Here is a 16,420-nt window from a genome sequence, read left to right on the forward strand (position 1 = left end):
ATTTTAGACTTAACAAAATTGAGAAAATGGCACCAAGTTCCCCTCATCATCCAGCGTCCCCTAATTAATAATTTACCTAACCATAATATAATCACCCAAACCAGGAAATTCACATTGATAGAAGAGGATTAACTAATCTACAGATCTTAGTTGGATCTTGTCACTTTTCCAACTACTGTCCTTTTCCTGGCCCAGGATTTAATCAAGGGTCCCACATGGCATTTATTTTCATGTCTCCTTAGTCTCCTCCAGTCTGACAGTTCCTCAGTCTCTCTTTTCTTCACATCTTTCTTGACAAAGAGTACTAGCAGTTACTTTATAGAATGTCCCTCAATTTGAGATGGCCTGACAGTTTCTTGTGATTAGGCTAAGGTTCTGAATTTTTGTTACAATGCTGCAGAAGCAATGTGGCCTTCTCAAGGCATGCTATCAGGGAGACACATCAGTATGTCTTCTTATTGAAGATGTTAACCTTGATCACTCGATTAAGGTGGTATCTGCCAAGTTTTTCTATCATAAGGTTACTATTTGCCCCTTTGTGACTAATAAGCATCTTGTGAGGAGATCATTTTAGACCATGTAAATACCCCGTTTCCTTTTTTTTTTTTTTAATACCCCGTTTCCCATCAAACTTTTCACTCACTGGTTTGAGCATGCATGGTTAGTTCTTGCTGGCAACAATCACTCCTGTACTATTTGTCTAATAATGGTGATTTCCTACTTACATGATTTCTTTACATTCATTCATTGGAAGAGCTGTCTCTCATCTTCCATTTATTATTATACCACTATTGGTCATCTTTTGGTCCACCTCACATCCTCTTGGTCCACCTTTCTATTCCAGTTGTTGCAGCAATCATCTGTCCAGTTATAACCTGACGGTACCTTGCATCACCATAACTTCTCTGTTTTGTGGGCTGGGATTTCTCTGCCTCCCAGCTTGGAACTGATTGGAACCAATTCTGTCATTTTCACCTATGATCAAACTAGGAGGTGCTAGAGAGCTGAGACTCTACGGTGCAACTTATAAACAATGGGGATGAGAACCAGTGTATAAACATGCTCCTCTTTGGTTCCATAAGTGAACAATTCTGAGATGTGTTCTTCACAGCTCCTTGCACTCTTCAGCTCCATCCAGCCTCAGTGGCCTCCAGCAGATGACCATCTCAGAAACACAGCCTTAGATTGGCTTTTCCTCCTTCATGTTTCAAGCCTCCCAGCCCCTATTCCTGTTCCTTGGAATCATTTCCCAGAATAAACCACCTGCATAGAAGAATTTGCCTCAGAGAAGGAGTGAGAAAGGAGAATAAGCAGATTTGTGCATTACTAGTCATTAAATATTTTGACTCTCACATCTTTCACATCTACAGAGGAGAGGTGTCCAAGCATATTCATAACAGCAGAATAGAAGAAAAAAAAATGTCAGCAAAGAGAATGGATTATATAAATTTTGTTATTTTTTACATCCATGAAAATGAATGAATTACATTAAGACATGACTCAAAGTGAGCCAATAATAATTTGCAGATGAGTAATAATGTTTGACCCTGGATATATATAGTTCAAAAACATGCAAAACTAAGCAATATATTGCTTGGCGTTAAATAAGTATGTGTTGAAATTGTCCAGAAAAAAAAGAAGATTGTAACTGAGGATAGGGTTATTATAGGGAGGGAAAGGCAGAGGGTCCTGTTGGGGAGGCACACACAAGAGCTCCAGTGATGATATGAGTCAATTTCTTTTTTTTTTAATAAATTTGTATTTATGATAGTCACACAGAGAGGGAGAGAGGCAGAAGCAGGCTCCATGCACCGGGAGCCCAATGTGGGATTCGATCCTGGGTCTCCAGGATTGCGCCCTGGGTCAAAGGCAGGCGCTAAACCACTGCACCACCCAGGGATCCCAAGAGTTGATTTCTTAAGCTGGTACATGAGGGTGGGTACATGAGGGTTTATCATTATTCCTTATACTTCACGTATTTTTAGGATGAATAAAATTTTTATCATAAAAAGATGTTAGGTTTGATACTGAGAAGAGGTTACTTTTATTAAGGGCGACTTGTGAAATCCTTCCACTGGCCTAACCAACTAAGTCATTCCAGATATGAACTCAGGAGAGGGTTGTGTTCCTGTCTGAGGAAATTCCAAGGCTTGGATTCCCCTCCGCCCTATTGATGTGATTCAGCTGCACATAATAGGACAGACAGTGTCTGGAAGACAAGGCCTTGATTTAACACATTTTTCTTTTAAGTGTTATTCTTTTGTCAGTCACTGGATGGATTAGGTGTGAAAACAGGATGCTGTTTTTAAAAAGTCCGTGTCTGCAACCGTCCCAGACAACTGCAGATCTTTTTTGTACAATAAAAAGGTGTCGTTAGGAACCTGTTACTCAAAGTGTGGTGTTTGGTGTAGCAGCACCAGCGCTGGGTGGGAGCTGATTGGAAATGCAGCCTCTACATCCCACCTCAGACCTACTGACTCAAAGCCTGAATTTTTATAAGATCTCGAAGTGATTCCTGTGCACACAAAAGCCTGAGAGGCACTAGTCCAGAAGTCCTCTAGCTGTGGCTACAGAGAGCCGCCCCAGCACCCAGGAGAGAGGGCAGCGCATGGAAGTCCTTCAGCTTTAACTGTTAGCAGATCTGTATCTTCCGGGGCCCTCTCTTGGGTGATCCACATATTTACAAGCATAGACTTTATTTATTTATGCTTCTTTCCTCTTTCCAGCTGGGCTGGGCTGTGGCACTCTCATCCATTCAATAAAAACTTCCCGAGCTGCTCGTAAGCACTGAGGATAGGGTAGTCAACAGGGTGGCATGACTCAGAATATCAAGGGGTTTACAAGATTGAGATACTCAATGAGGAATTATAAGTAAGTCTGATGAATGTCAAAGACACAGTTTTATGAGAAAAGAGCTGGAGATGGGGAGTCCGAGGAGGCTTTTCAGAAGAAAGTAATCTCAGCCCTGATGAGAAGTAGGCACGTGAAGGTGAGATGAAAGCACAAGGAATACCCATGAATGGAGCTCTTTGGACATTTATATGTGTATATCCAAAGCCTTGCACAGTTCTTGGCATGCAGTAAGTACTTAATAAGTGTTTGCAGAATCAGTGTGTGTTCCGTCATGTTTCAGACATCTACTCTCTGGCATGGGAGATAGTAGAAGCTTTATTTTCCTTTTCAAAGGAAATAAGATCCCTTAATGGGGAAATGAGAAGGAAGAGAGCTGCGTGTTGTGCAAATTGCTAAATTGGAACTGTGAGTGGGAACAAAAAATTGATTTACATGAATTTTCCTCCCTGAAGCAACTTGACAATTTATTCTGTTCTGGAGAATTTTCAGTTTTTGGCTTCAAAACCAAGCTGTTCCTTATTCTGAATTTCTTGGCCTGCTGTGAAACTAGCATTTAGTGTCTTTTACAGCATACCCTGATTAGGTCATGGAAATTCACAGCTAGATCAAACCAGTATATGGAAAATTTGAAATGTTCACTGCCCATTTTACTTCTTGGTATCGGAAGGTGTTATGAAACATTGACTTTTAAATCATTTTTTTTTCAAAAGCAGTATTATCTAATGATCACGATTGCCATAATTTATTGAACACTGTATATATATTACAGGGCAAAATCCTCATATTAACTCTACATGAGAGTAAGTCGAGCCATATGAATATTGCCAAATATTAGCAATTCATATGATTCCACTTAATATTGTCTTCAGATTCTCATCTTAGACACTTATTAAAGAGATTCGAGAATCCCTGACACCCATAGCCCTCCTCCAAAATTATGCACTGAGTTTTTATTATAGATAAGGAGATCTTGAGAGAATTACAGCTCCTTAATAACATCTACCCGTCTTACCCTCACTAGTCCCAGTGCTTTATGTGTCTACCACGATGGTTTACACGTTGTACTGAAGTGGTTTACCGTTCATTTCTCCCGCTAGACTGAGTTTCTTGAGGATGGAGGTTTTTTTCCTGTCTTGCTCATTTTTTTTGTTTCATTGTGCCGAGAGTATTTGAAAAGTATTTGCTAACGTGAAACCTTATAACAAAACTTCTGTGGAAACTTAATAAACACTATTGATTTGTTCCTGGAAAATGCGTGGTAATCACTCCACTGAGGCTTTTGCATTTTAGAATCGGTCCAAAGAGTACTGCATTTAACATTCCCCAACTCCTAGGAGTTTATCTATGTACAGTTTTGCAGAAATTGTCTCTCCACCCCACCTCAGAGAAAAGTCCAAAGGTGCTCTTTCACTTCCCTCACCTCCTTTAGATATTTCCTTAAATGGCATCTCTTCTGCCGCCTTCCCTGAGCACCCTATTTAATACAAGCCATCCCTCAAACACCTTTTCTGCTTATTCCTACCCCCCCACCATAGCACCTATCACATAATAGTTTACATTTTGCTTTTTTTCTTTTGCATATTTTCTTTCCCACCCCACGAGAATGGGAAAGAAAGCTCCTACGTGATTTTTCACAAAGGCACTGAATTGATAGACGAAATGTTTTAATTTTGAACAAAATGGGGCAGGTATTTGGGGGTGTGGGCTGCAATCTTCTCTTCAGCGTCTAAATGACATGGTGACCTGACCCGGTTTGGATTTTATTTGCCTGGGTATTGAGGAACCCACATCCCCAAGTGGTCTCTAACCGATTGTCGGAATAATTAATTGCGGGATGCCCACACGTGGCCTCAAAGTCACTTGTCCCCACCCTCCTCCTCGCGCTGCCCCCCGGGGGGGAGCCATCGAGGGCCTGGGGACCCAGATATAACCTCCTTAGTTCCTTTTTTTCCGAGCGGGAGAGAGAGATGGGGTTTTCCTGCTCCGGGCCTGGGGGATGGGGTTGGATGGAAAAGTCAGGATTCTGCCCCAAGCCCGGGGGAATGGGCGTGTCCACGAATTTTAGGCCTCAGGCCTGCAGCCCGCGCCGCCCGCGCCGCCCGCGGCTGGGGAGCGGAGGGTCGGGTCGCCGCGGGGCAGCCCCTGCGACGCTCCTGCGAGCGGCCGAGCCCCGGGCCGAGCGCCGCAGGCCCCGCCCCCTCAGCGCGCGGCCCCCTCCCCTGCTCGGGAGGCCCGGGGGCGGGGTTTGTTTACTCCGTGCACGCACCGCCGGCCTGGCCAATCCGGGGGCAGCGGCGCCTTACGTCACTCGCGCCGAGAGCCAATCGGGGCTCACCGTGCTGCTCCGCCGCCAAAGCTCGCGCGGGGGAAGCGGGGCCGTGGCCGGGTTGGGCGAGGGCGACCAGGCGGCGGGGATCTGGGCTGCGGCCGCCGCCGCTTCTCGGCACGCGGGCGCGCTCCGAGCCTTCCTTTTTGGGCAGCCTCGCGGGCGCACGCACGGCCGGCGTCCCAGGGCCGCGGACTCGCGGGCCTCCGCCGGGCAGGCCGCGGATCGCCCACCCCTTCCCCCAGGGTGAGTCCGTCGGGACGCGGGCGCCACCGGAGCGGAGGCGCCGAGCCGCGCCCCAGGCTCGGAAGAACAGCCCTGAGCGGCCGCCTCGTCCTCTGCAGCCGAGCGGCGGTAAGGTCCGGGGCGCGGGCGCGGGCGCGGGCCGCGTGCGGAGGGCCTCCGGCCCCGGCCCGGCCCCTCGTGTTCCCGGGCAGCCCCCCCCCCCCCAGGCCGTCTGTTTATTCCCACGGCGCCCCCGGGCCGGGCCGAGTCCCCCCTGAGTGGGGGTGGGGTGGGGTGGGGTGGGGTGGGGTGGGGGGCGGGACCCGGAGAGCCCCTCCCCCCTTCCCCTCCCCCCGCGCCCCGGGAGGGGGCGGCGACCCCGCGTCACGCCTCGGGCGGCGGGCGAAGGGCTGCTGTCTCCTCTCGGGTCTCTTCAGGTCTTCAGGGCAGAACGATGGCTTCTAAGTCTGGTTTTCCGACTTTTCCGCCGCCCATGACTCACACGCCTCCATCTGTCCCCGCCAGGTGTATTTCGGAGCCGCAAAGCTCCGTGCGCTTGCGAGAACCTCCCATGTCGCCCAAGGGAACTTCCCTCTAGAGTGGAGGGTCGCCTCGGGGGCCCGCGCGCCTGGAGGAATTGCCCAGGGCTAGGACCCCCTCCCCCGCTGGAAAATAGAGAGGTTTTGCAGGATCGGCTCGGGGACACGGTTCCGACCGGCCTCTGGCTCCAACTTTTGTTGTCTTGCCTCGTGGGGGTCTGCAACCGCCTTTTCCAGGTGTTTCGAGGACCAGCCTGCGGAGCATCTGGAACGAGCTCGGCCGGGTCAGGCGCCCCGCAGGAGTTGGGCGCGTTTGTTCCGGTCTCCCGCGAACGCGGGTTCAGAGAAGCGCCCCGTATTGTTTCTCTTTTTTTTTTTTTTTTCTGTCGAAACAGTTAACAGGCTCATCCCTTTTCATATTTGCTGCTGAAGCTCCCTTTGAGCCTTTGGTACGTTTCTCTTCCTCATTCTATCTCACAGGGCTCAGACTCCCTGTCCCACTTATTTGCTCTCTTTTTAGTAAGTCAGTAGCTCATTCTCTTCCTTCCTTCCCCTTTCTCCCCTAAATCTTAGTTTTGTGAATTTTCATTTGACTTCGGTAGCTTGATTTTTCTTCCTTTCTTCCCCCCCCCTCCCCCCCCCCGGGCCACTCTTCTTTTAATGGTTCGAGATGATCTTCACCCAAAAAATACAAAGTTATTCATTTGCCCTCTGTTAGGACTGTAACCATGATCCAGGCTGTGCTCAGAATTAAACGCAAGATAATGTAGTTGATCTGACATTGCATGTTGCTTTTCTGTTTCCTTGGCTAGCCTATAATCTAGCTAAAGCTTCGTCACTATCCTATTGCTATGATAAATCTTTAATAGTAGCGTCCATTCTCGAGTAACACCGGGAGAAAAATCAAATGCCTAGACCCCAGATTCTATCACCCTCGTGTACTGGCTCTGGATGCTTTTATTTATTAGAACATCTTGTGCCTGGAACTAGAGTCTGGTCTACTGGCAGACACGGTGTCTGTAGCACTGTTCTGGCCGTACAGTTGCAGTTTCAGCAATGTGGCACCTATATTTAATAAAGGCTCAACGCTTATTCCACGTACTTTTGAGTCCTCTTTATTTCTAGCGGTTTAAGAGGGAAAACGGAATTTTTCAAGTGTGTAATACTTCATATTACCAGTCTGTGATCCTGTAACTTTCTCCTCCACTCTTTTAAATGTGTAGTCCGAGTGGCACTTTTCAAAGTTTTTCCCTTGCAGCCAAAAACTCTTAACTGTCTGAGCTGTGTGCTCTCAATGCAAATTGAAATTGGACGTACAGATGATTATCTCCAATGTGAGAAGAATTTGTGACTGAAAATTATGCACTAAAAGATACTTTAAAGGATTCAAAGACTTTTTTATAATTAGGAATTTAAATGTGAAGGGACTTTTTTTTTTTAACATGATAGAAAAACTGGCTTTGTCCTGCTGTTGCTAATTTATGTTTTATATTTAAAAAATGCATGATATTTACGTTGCACCACAGCATTTTAAAGCCCTTTTAGATATTTGAAAGTTTTAATTTTATCTTATTTTTTAAATTTTTTATTTTATTTTTATTTATTTATGATAGTCACAGAGAGAGAGAGAGAGGCAGAGACATAGGCTGAGGGAGAAGCGGGCTCCATGTACTGGGATGCCCGACGTGGGATTCGATCCCTGGTCTCCAGGATCGCGCCCTGGGCCAAAGGCGGGCGCTAAACCACTGCGCCACCCAGGGATCCCTATTTGAAAGTTTTTAGAACGCTATGAGGAAACAGACTAAGCAAAAATTAAATTCATGGCAAAGGTAGTGAATTCGAACATAAATATTCTGACTTCTATTGTTAGTCTGTCATTCTTAACAGTTAACTCAGAAATAAGATAAAAAGGAAGAGTTTATCTCTCTCTTTGTCTCTCATGAATAAATGAAATCTTTTTAAAAAAAAAAAAAAGGAAGAGTTTATTTATGTTTTTTTTAAGATTTTATTTGTTTATTTGACAGAGAGAGCACAAGGAGAGCGAGCTGCAGAGGGAGAGGGAGAAGCAGCCTCCCCACTGAGCAGGGAGCCCCACATGGGGCTTGATCCCAGGGCTTTGATATCATGACCTGAGCCAAAGGCAGGTGCTTAACTGACTTGAGCCACCCAGGCACCCCAAGAAGGGAGCGTTTAAAATAAAGCTTTGTTTGTTTGTTTGTTTGTTTATAGATTTTATTTATTCATGAGAAACAGAGAGAGAGAGAGAGAGAGAGGCAGACACTCAGGCAGAGGGAGAAGCAGGCCCCATGCAGGGAGCCTGATGTGGGACTCCATCCTGGGTCTCCAGGATCACACCCGGGCTGAAGGTGACGCTAAACCACTGAGCCACCCAGGCTGCCCTAAAATAAAGTTTTAAAAGCAGAGCAGGGAAATTTCTAATTTGAGCATTAGATATTGAGTAGTACATCTTAGCATCTTTTTATCTTTAAACTTAAGTATGTTTCTTTTAAAGGTTAAATAATAAGCCACACTAAGAATTTACTCACAGTAAAGTTTACATTGTCACTTGGCAAATTTTACTTCTTTTTTTTTTCTGACTTTGTCATGTATTTTAGACTCTAATAGCAAAATGTATCATAATAGATCTTAGAAGAAACTGGAAAGCATAGAGTTGAGGTTTTTAGATCATAGTACTGTAAGTTATAATGAATTTTAAAGATTATTAGATATACTTGCCTTTTCATACTTAAATCCTTTCCATTTTGATCTGAGACATCTTACTATAGGGGTGGGGCATGAATAGATTTAAAAGTAGGTTTATGGACTCTTGGAAATTTTATGCAAAATTGTATACATTTGTGTATTTTTCTGGAGAGAAGATTCATAGTTATCTAGTTTCTGAGGCATAGGTATTTGGACAATTCCAATTTTTACAATGTAATTTCCTTTACTGAACCAGAAATTCCATCTTCACTGGTTCTAATTCTGTCTCTTCCATAAGTGGGGTTTCAACTATTTGAAGATACTTCTTATAGTCCATTAATTCTTTCTTTAGACAAAATATTCTCAGTCTTTTGATTTGAGGCTCCTCACATTACTGATAGCTTATTTGTGGATTTGTTTCAGTTTATCCATATTCTTCTTAAAAGTGTGATATCCATAGATATTTAATCAGTAAAGAAGACCGTAAGTTACCTTTCTGATTTTAAAACATGTACTTTAAGATTAAGAGTAGATTTGCTTCTTTGGCAACCACATTGTACTGTTAGTTCATAATAATGTCCTGGCTGAGAAGACAAACTCTGGAGCTAACCTGCCTGGGTTTAAATCCTAGCTCTTCAGTTTATCAGCTGGGTGACCTTGAGTAAAATATGTAAACATTTTTTGGGCCACAGTTTTCTCATATGTAAAATGGGGTTTGTAATAGTACCTGTCTCATAGGATTGTTAAAAGGAATAATTGAACATATGCTATGTAAAGCATTTAGAATGACCCCTGGCATTTAAGTGCCATATACATCACCTTTTTTTTTTTTTTTTTTACATCACCTTTTATTACTGATTTTGTAGTCAACTAAAATTCTTGAGTTGTTTTGCTATGTTCTCCCAATTTTTTAAAAGAATTTTTTTTTTGGTAGGACTTCAAATTTATCTATAATAAATTTTATCTTGTCAGATGGGTTCCATTCTGTTGACTTTAACAATGAAAAAAATATTTGGTCATATGATAAATATGGACTTATTTAAGTATAGATTTGATAAGCTGTAAGTTTGATAATGCTGACATTGCCTTCATGCACATCTTATTAAAATGTTGATTAGGCAGGGGTGAAAAAGGTTTGCTCTACCAGAGATTCTCTTAAGATTAATTAAAAAAACATTAATTCTTTGGCTTAAGTTGTTCTGACAGAAATTCAACTAATTTAGCATATTCACCCCAAATATTTCCAAATTTTCACAAGAGGGATCCCTGGGTGGCGCAGCGGTTTAGCGCCTGCCTTTGGCCCGGGGCGCGATCCTGGAGACCCGGGATCGAATCCCACGTCGGGCTCCCGGTGCATGGAGCCTGCTTCTCCCTCTGCCTATGTCTCTGCCTCTCTCTCTCTCTCTCTGTGTGACTATCATAAATAAATTAAAAAAAACAAAAAAAAAAACAAAAAAAAAACAAATTTTCACAAGAAACATATAAAAAACTTAAATAATTGCCTTCCTAAAATCTAGATAATTTTCTGTACTTCATTTTTTAAGAAATCCTACCAGATAATTTTATATACTTAATTAAAAAAAAAAAAACAACCCTATCAGTTCAGTAACTGTCAGGAAAAGACCAGTAATCTGCCATTATTTGTCCTTAATTAACTGCTATACTGGTTTCCAGTAGTATTGTTGGTTACTGTCTTTTCCATGTTCACAAACTTATCTAAGAAATGATTCTAGAATCCTGGCTAGAGTTATATTTAACTTCAGCAATCAATAGTTGACAGGATCACCTTTCCCTCCTTTTTTTTTTTTTTTTTTTTTTTTTTTAAGTAGGCTCCACACCCAGTGAAGAGCCCAAAGCAGGGCTCAAAGTCATGACCCTGAGCTGAGATGAAGAGGGAGATGCTTAACTGACTGAGCCACCCAGGCTGCCTTCTCCGTTTTTGAATAGTACCGCTGCATATCCTGTCTTTGGCCTTATGGGATCCTCTCCTGCTTCCCATAGTTTCTGAATAGTTGCCAGCAGCTACGTGGAAATTTCATCTGGAGCTGTATACCTCGTGGACGTTTTGCCTGGAACAGTTAAGAACTCTGTAATCTCATTCATATTGAGCTTTGGTTTTCATTAATTTATTGATTAAATTTATTAAATGCCCCTTTTATACAGAATACCAGTGTTTGTTTAACCACATCCAGTCTGAGAGGATTTTTCTTAATAGAGATGCCCGAAGTAAAACTGTAAGCCACATCTATGTCTCTCCATTCCTGCAGTTACCATAGTCTGGGCCTCCCCTCTTTCTTCTCTGGACTATAGTAATAACTTCCTATTGACCCATCTTCTCTAATCTTTTTCTTTCTCTAATGCTTTAGCATTACAGCCAGAGTAATCCTTGTTTTTAAAATGTATGGATTTCTTTAAAATCTTTTCTTCCTCATTGGAATAATCTGTAATGATCTAATTAGATTTTTAACTCTCAGTATTTTTCAACTCTTAGTTTTTTTGTTTACTATACTTTTAAAGTCAAGCCCCCCCCCCCCCCCCCGCCACTTTTTAGCCTTGTTATTAGGGATAATATGTACCATTAGCCAGATAGGCATGGAGGATTGGTGACTTCCAGCTGGCCTTTGTGTGAATCACTCAGCAGACAGGTATGGAGTGCTTACTAGATTACAGGCACTGTGTGAGGGGCTGAGTTGACAAACTTGACAAAACCTCAGCCCTTCAAGAATTCTAAGTCCGGGGCCGGGGGTGGGGGGGCACCTGGGTGGTTCATTTGATTAAGTGTCCTGCTCTTGATTTCTATTTCTATTCAGGGCATGATCTCAGGGTTGTGAGATTGAACCTGTGTGGGGCTCTGTTCTGGGCGTGGAGCCTGCTTAAGATTCTCTCTCTCCCTTTGCCTCTCCCTCTGCCTAGCCCTTGTGCAAGCAACACTCTTAAAAAAAAAGAAAAAAGGAAAGAAAGAAAAAGAATTCTAAGTGCAGGAAGAGATAGAATAGAGGAAAGGATTTGGAGAACCAAAACTCTTTTTTTTTCACATTCAAAAGCATAATAAATTTTTAAGAGATTCTATTTTACTTTAAATAGCCTAGTATGTGGTTACTGAAGAATGAGTTTGTTAAAGTGACTGATTCAGTTGTAGTTAAGTTATATCAAATTGTAAAAGAGCAGATCTATAAATGTGGAAAAATAGTACATATTTCAAACTGCCAAAATAAAATGTTTAATCAGAACTAGAAGCAGAAGGTGGTTATAGGGGGATGGGCAAAAAGCTGTGAAGGGGGAGTGTGAGGTACAGGTCTCTAGTTATGGGATAACTAAGTCACAGGAATGAAGGTTCAGCATAGGCAGTATGGTCAGTGGAGTTAGAGTTTTATGGTGAAGGATGGTAGCTACACTTGTGAATCCAGTGGTAACATAGGGAGATGTTGGGCCACTATGTTACATATTTGAAACTAATGTAACATTGTGTGTCAACTATACATCAATAAAAAGATAAATAAAAACTAACCGTAAATAAAAGCAGAAAAGTGGTTATATAAACCTATTTCCACTTTTTCAGAGGCTCTGTCCTCTGAAACATACAATGAGGTGCTGCCTTCAAAAATAAAAAACAAAAAGTTACTGGAAGCACTAACTTCTCTTTTACAGTTCACTCAAGAATGGACAGTTAAAAAATCAATTTAAGTTTTTCTTCACAGCATCCTTGAAATTATGGTGGTAATATAAAACTACCTATAAAAGAGGAGGATTTATTCATTGCAATTCAAAGGAGAGAAAGGTGATGATAAGCAGTTGCACTCAGAACATATACAACTAACAAGTGGTGGTCCGTAAAGTGACTTCTAGGTTAGTAAGTGTTTGAAAAACCTGTCAGATAGTAATTCTGCACTATTTGATACATTTTAAGCTATAAAAATATAAGAAAATTTTGTAAGCATAATGATTATGTATCTTTAAGTTGAACAAGTCAGTATTTGCAGGCAACAGAATAATATATTACCTGTGCAGGCATTCCAAGAAACATAAACTGAAAAATCAGTGTGAAAAATTCCATCATTATGTATGAAAAGAAGTAAAATTTTTACTGATGTTAACATTCTGCCTAATTTGCCATTAAATTCATACTATCCCAGAGATACTATATATCACAGTTGCTGTAAAAATAGCTACTAAAGTATTCTTTCTTCCTGAACCAAATTTTTTTTTTATTGTTATTGTATCAGATCCAGTGGTATTCTTGGGATAATCAGGACTATAACATACTACAACTCCGAGAAAGATCTGTTTCGAGTTTAGTTGTGTAGGCTAGTTGAAGTTATGCTCTAGGGAAAAGAGTTCAAAACAATTGAATTTCCTCTCGACATAAGTGACATAAAATAAGTTTCAAGAAACTAAAATGCTAAGCAAAAGCATGTGAAATTAATACTAAGGAAATGACTTTTCAGAAAGGGGTCACAACAAACAAAATACTTCTTCCTCATAACAAAGACATTCCAAGAGATGTGAGAGAGATCATACTAAGTAAAGAAAACAAGAGATTCTGTTAATATAAGTAGCTCATTGAAAAAAATGAAATTCTGTTTAAAAGGCCATTCTTTAATAATCTGCAAGATGTAAAAGACCGTGATATATTTTCTAGGATTAAGTAAGAAGATAAAGATCCATAGTCTGAATATTTTGTACTCGTTATGAATTTGTAATGGCTTACTTTACCCAACACCTACTATGTGGTAAGGATCTCAATTAATTCTTCCCCAAAGTGTATGAGATAGATTTAATGTCTTTCATTTTACAGATAAAGACACAATTTACTTTACAGGGATTAGAAAAGCAGTAATGGCAGAGCTGGGGCTGACCTATGAATCTGTAGAGCTCTAGTGCTGGTCACTTCACTATTCTGCTTTGCTAAAATACTGTCTTAGGACATTAACATTCATGCAAGAACCCAACAATCTTTATAGCTTATTCCTAGTTGGTCTTTCCAGTATAGTTTCTGTTTTTATTCTAGAGTATTGTGAATTTATCCAAATATAAGTGAGTAAGTGACTTGAAAATTAGCCATTGTTTTTGACTGAGTATCCTTTCACTGTGTCACTGTTTACTAATTGAAAAAATAGTTTCTGTGTCATGTATGTGGTATCTTCAATTCAGCTGTATTTCAGTTAATTGGTTAAATCATGATTATGAGCTATGTGAATCTATTATACTGACGGTTTGCTGCAAATAAAAATGAGTACCTATTTAGATAGGGCGCACTAACTTCTTTGTAACAAATAATTTTATTTTATTATAAGGTCTGTATCATGTGTCATATGTCCTTTTATATTGTTTAAAAATTAAATGTATGTAGGCTAAAAGAAAAAAATGTGTATAATGAAATGATGTAAAATCTCAAAGTTGTGATGAAAGAAGAGAAAGAGGCTAAAAGTGTTTCCAGAAAGTAAGAAGAATAAAAATATAATTGCAAATAATAGTGGCACAGAGCAGAAGCAGCATGTATTTCATAGTTACAGACGTGGTGGCCAGTTCAATTTATGTCTGGGAAATTGAATATGCAACAGGAAAATAAGTGTATTTAAAAATAAGATTCTATCTTCATCAGGGTGGAATATATAGCACAAAAGAATTCTTTTTTTCTCTTTGCCTTTAACTTTAGGCATATATTGAAGCATTCTGACAAACTGTTGAATGGAGCTCAGATCTTAGTATCAAAAACCTTTGACTTATTTAGTACTTATTCTTGTTTATATAAAATTTACTTGAGTATTTCAGTCTGGAGAGAAATATTTTGACTCAGATTGGCCTTGAGTGAAAACAGGAAACTATTACATTAATTTGACTGTTACATAAAGCTTTCTCTGATTTTTTAAGTACCTCATGGGTAGAATAATCCTCCGCCCACCATCTAGTTGTTTATTAGTCTTCCCATGACAATACACAGAATATGAAGCAGTTTTTCATGTTGTAACTAAAGCAGTTTTGATGAATTTTATGCAGTTAACCTACATCTATTTTAAGTAACCAGTCTGTGTAGTACTTTTATGTCCAATACTGGAAGTTCTCACAGTTTACATATTCTAGTGCTTACACGGTGTGGATCTTACTGCCTATTTTATCTACTCTTTGTCTTAAGAGTGTACTCTAGGAGATCAGGTGGCTAAGGATGAGGAAATAAAGTAGGCTAATTGTGCTTCCTGGATTCTTCTGGGCTTTTAGGGTCTCAGGTTTGTCTTTTTATTTTGAACTAATTTTAGACCTACAGGAAAGTTGTAAAAGTTTTACAGAGAGTTAATTATATTCCTCAGCCCATTTTCCCTAATGTTAACATTTTATATAATTGTAATTATTAAGAGCAAGAAACTAACATTGGTACAATATTATTAGCTAAACTACAGACCATACTTGAATTTCATCAATTATTTTCACTAATGATGTTTTCTGGTCCAAGATCCTATCCATGTTCCAATGTTGCTCTTCTCTTCTCTTCTCTTCTCTTCTCTTCTCTTCTCTTCTCTTCTCTTCTCTTCTCTTCTCTTCTCTTCTCTTCTCTTCTCTTCTCTTCTCTTCTCTTCTCTTCTCTTCTCTTCTCTTCTCTTCTCTTCATTCGAGACAGAGAGAGTGAGAGGCAGAGACACAGGCAGAGGGAGAAGCAGGCTCCATGCAGGGAGCCTGATGTGGGACTTGATCCGGGGTTTCCAGGATCCTGTCCTGGCGGAGGGCGGCGCCAAATCTCTGAGCCACCTGTGCTGCCCCCTACATTGCTTTTAGTTGTTTTATCTATTTAGCCTTCTCTGTTCTCTAGCAGTCTTCAGTTTTTCTTTGTTGCATGACTTTGACATTTGAAGAGCACTGATTGTATGTTTTTCAGAATGTCCTCTACTTGTGCATTGTTGTCTCATGGGAATGCGGTTAAACATTTTTGGTAAAAATACAAGTGATGTGTCTTTCTTTCACAGATATCATATCAAGGGGTTCATCATGTCAATATATTTCATCATCAGTGATATGTACTTGGCCACTTTGTTAAGTTGATGGATGCCAGGCTTCATTTTTTTACATCCAGATCTCTAATCCTTCGGAATTTATTCTTGTGTATGAAGTGAGATATGGCTCTAATTTTATCTTTTTCAAAATGGTGCCTGGAACTTCTCATTAAAAAGCTCATCTTTTTAACTGGTACAGAAAAGCATTTGAGGGAATCCAACACTCATGACAAAAACACTCAACAATAAGAACAGAACAAAGCTACCCTAATACAATAAAATCTGTATATGGAAAGCCCACAGCTAACATACTCAGTGGTGAAAAGACTAAAAGCTTTTCTTCTAGAGGCACCTGGGTGGCTCAGTCAGTTGAGCATCAGGCTCTTGATTTCGGCATGGGTTGTGATCTCGGGTCGTGGAATTGAGCCCCACATTGGACTCTGGGCTAGCCCAGAAATTCTGGAAGTCCAGATTCTGGATTTTTTATTTTAAGATTCTGGACTTCCAAAATCTGCCTGGTATTCTTTCCCTCAGCCCCTCCCCCTGTGCACGCACAATCTCTCAAATAAGTCTTTAAAAAAAAACTTTTTTTTTAAAGTTCAGAAATAGGATAGGGATGTCTGCATTTACCACTTCTGTTTAACATGGTACTGGAATTCCTGGCTAGAGCAATTAGGCTAGAGAAAGAAATAAAAGGCATCTAAAAGAAGCAAAATTATCTCTGTTTATAGACAATAAGATCTTACATGTTAAAAAATCCTAAAGATTTTACATATAAAAACCTGTAACAA

At 40.8% G+C, this 16,420-nt stretch overlaps 1 protein-coding gene across 6 annotated transcripts in view; it reads left to right on the plus strand.

The window, feature by feature from the left end:
- Positions 1-5,242: 5,242 nt before the first annotated feature.
- Positions 5,243-16,420, plus strand: part of TFDP2 (transcription factor Dp-2) — a 162,333-nt gene continuing 151,155 nt past the window's right edge. For 2 of the 6 annotated variants that reach the window (XM_072792429.1, XM_072792430.1), the window contains exon 1: positions 5,247-5,533. The gene's annotated coding sequence lies outside the window, so the exon portion shown is untranslated. Of the gene's footprint in view, positions 5,534-16,420 lie in introns of all 6 variants that reach the window. The other 4 variants (XM_072792432.1, XM_072792431.1, XM_072792439.1 and 1 more) reach the window with 4 other exon arrangements.

The sequence above is a fragment of the Canis lupus genome, chromosome 22, assembly GCF_048164855.1.
Source record: "Canis lupus baileyi chromosome 22, mCanLup2.hap1, whole genome shotgun sequence".
Lineage (NCBI taxonomy): Eukaryota > Metazoa > Chordata > Mammalia > Carnivora > Canidae > Canis > Canis lupus.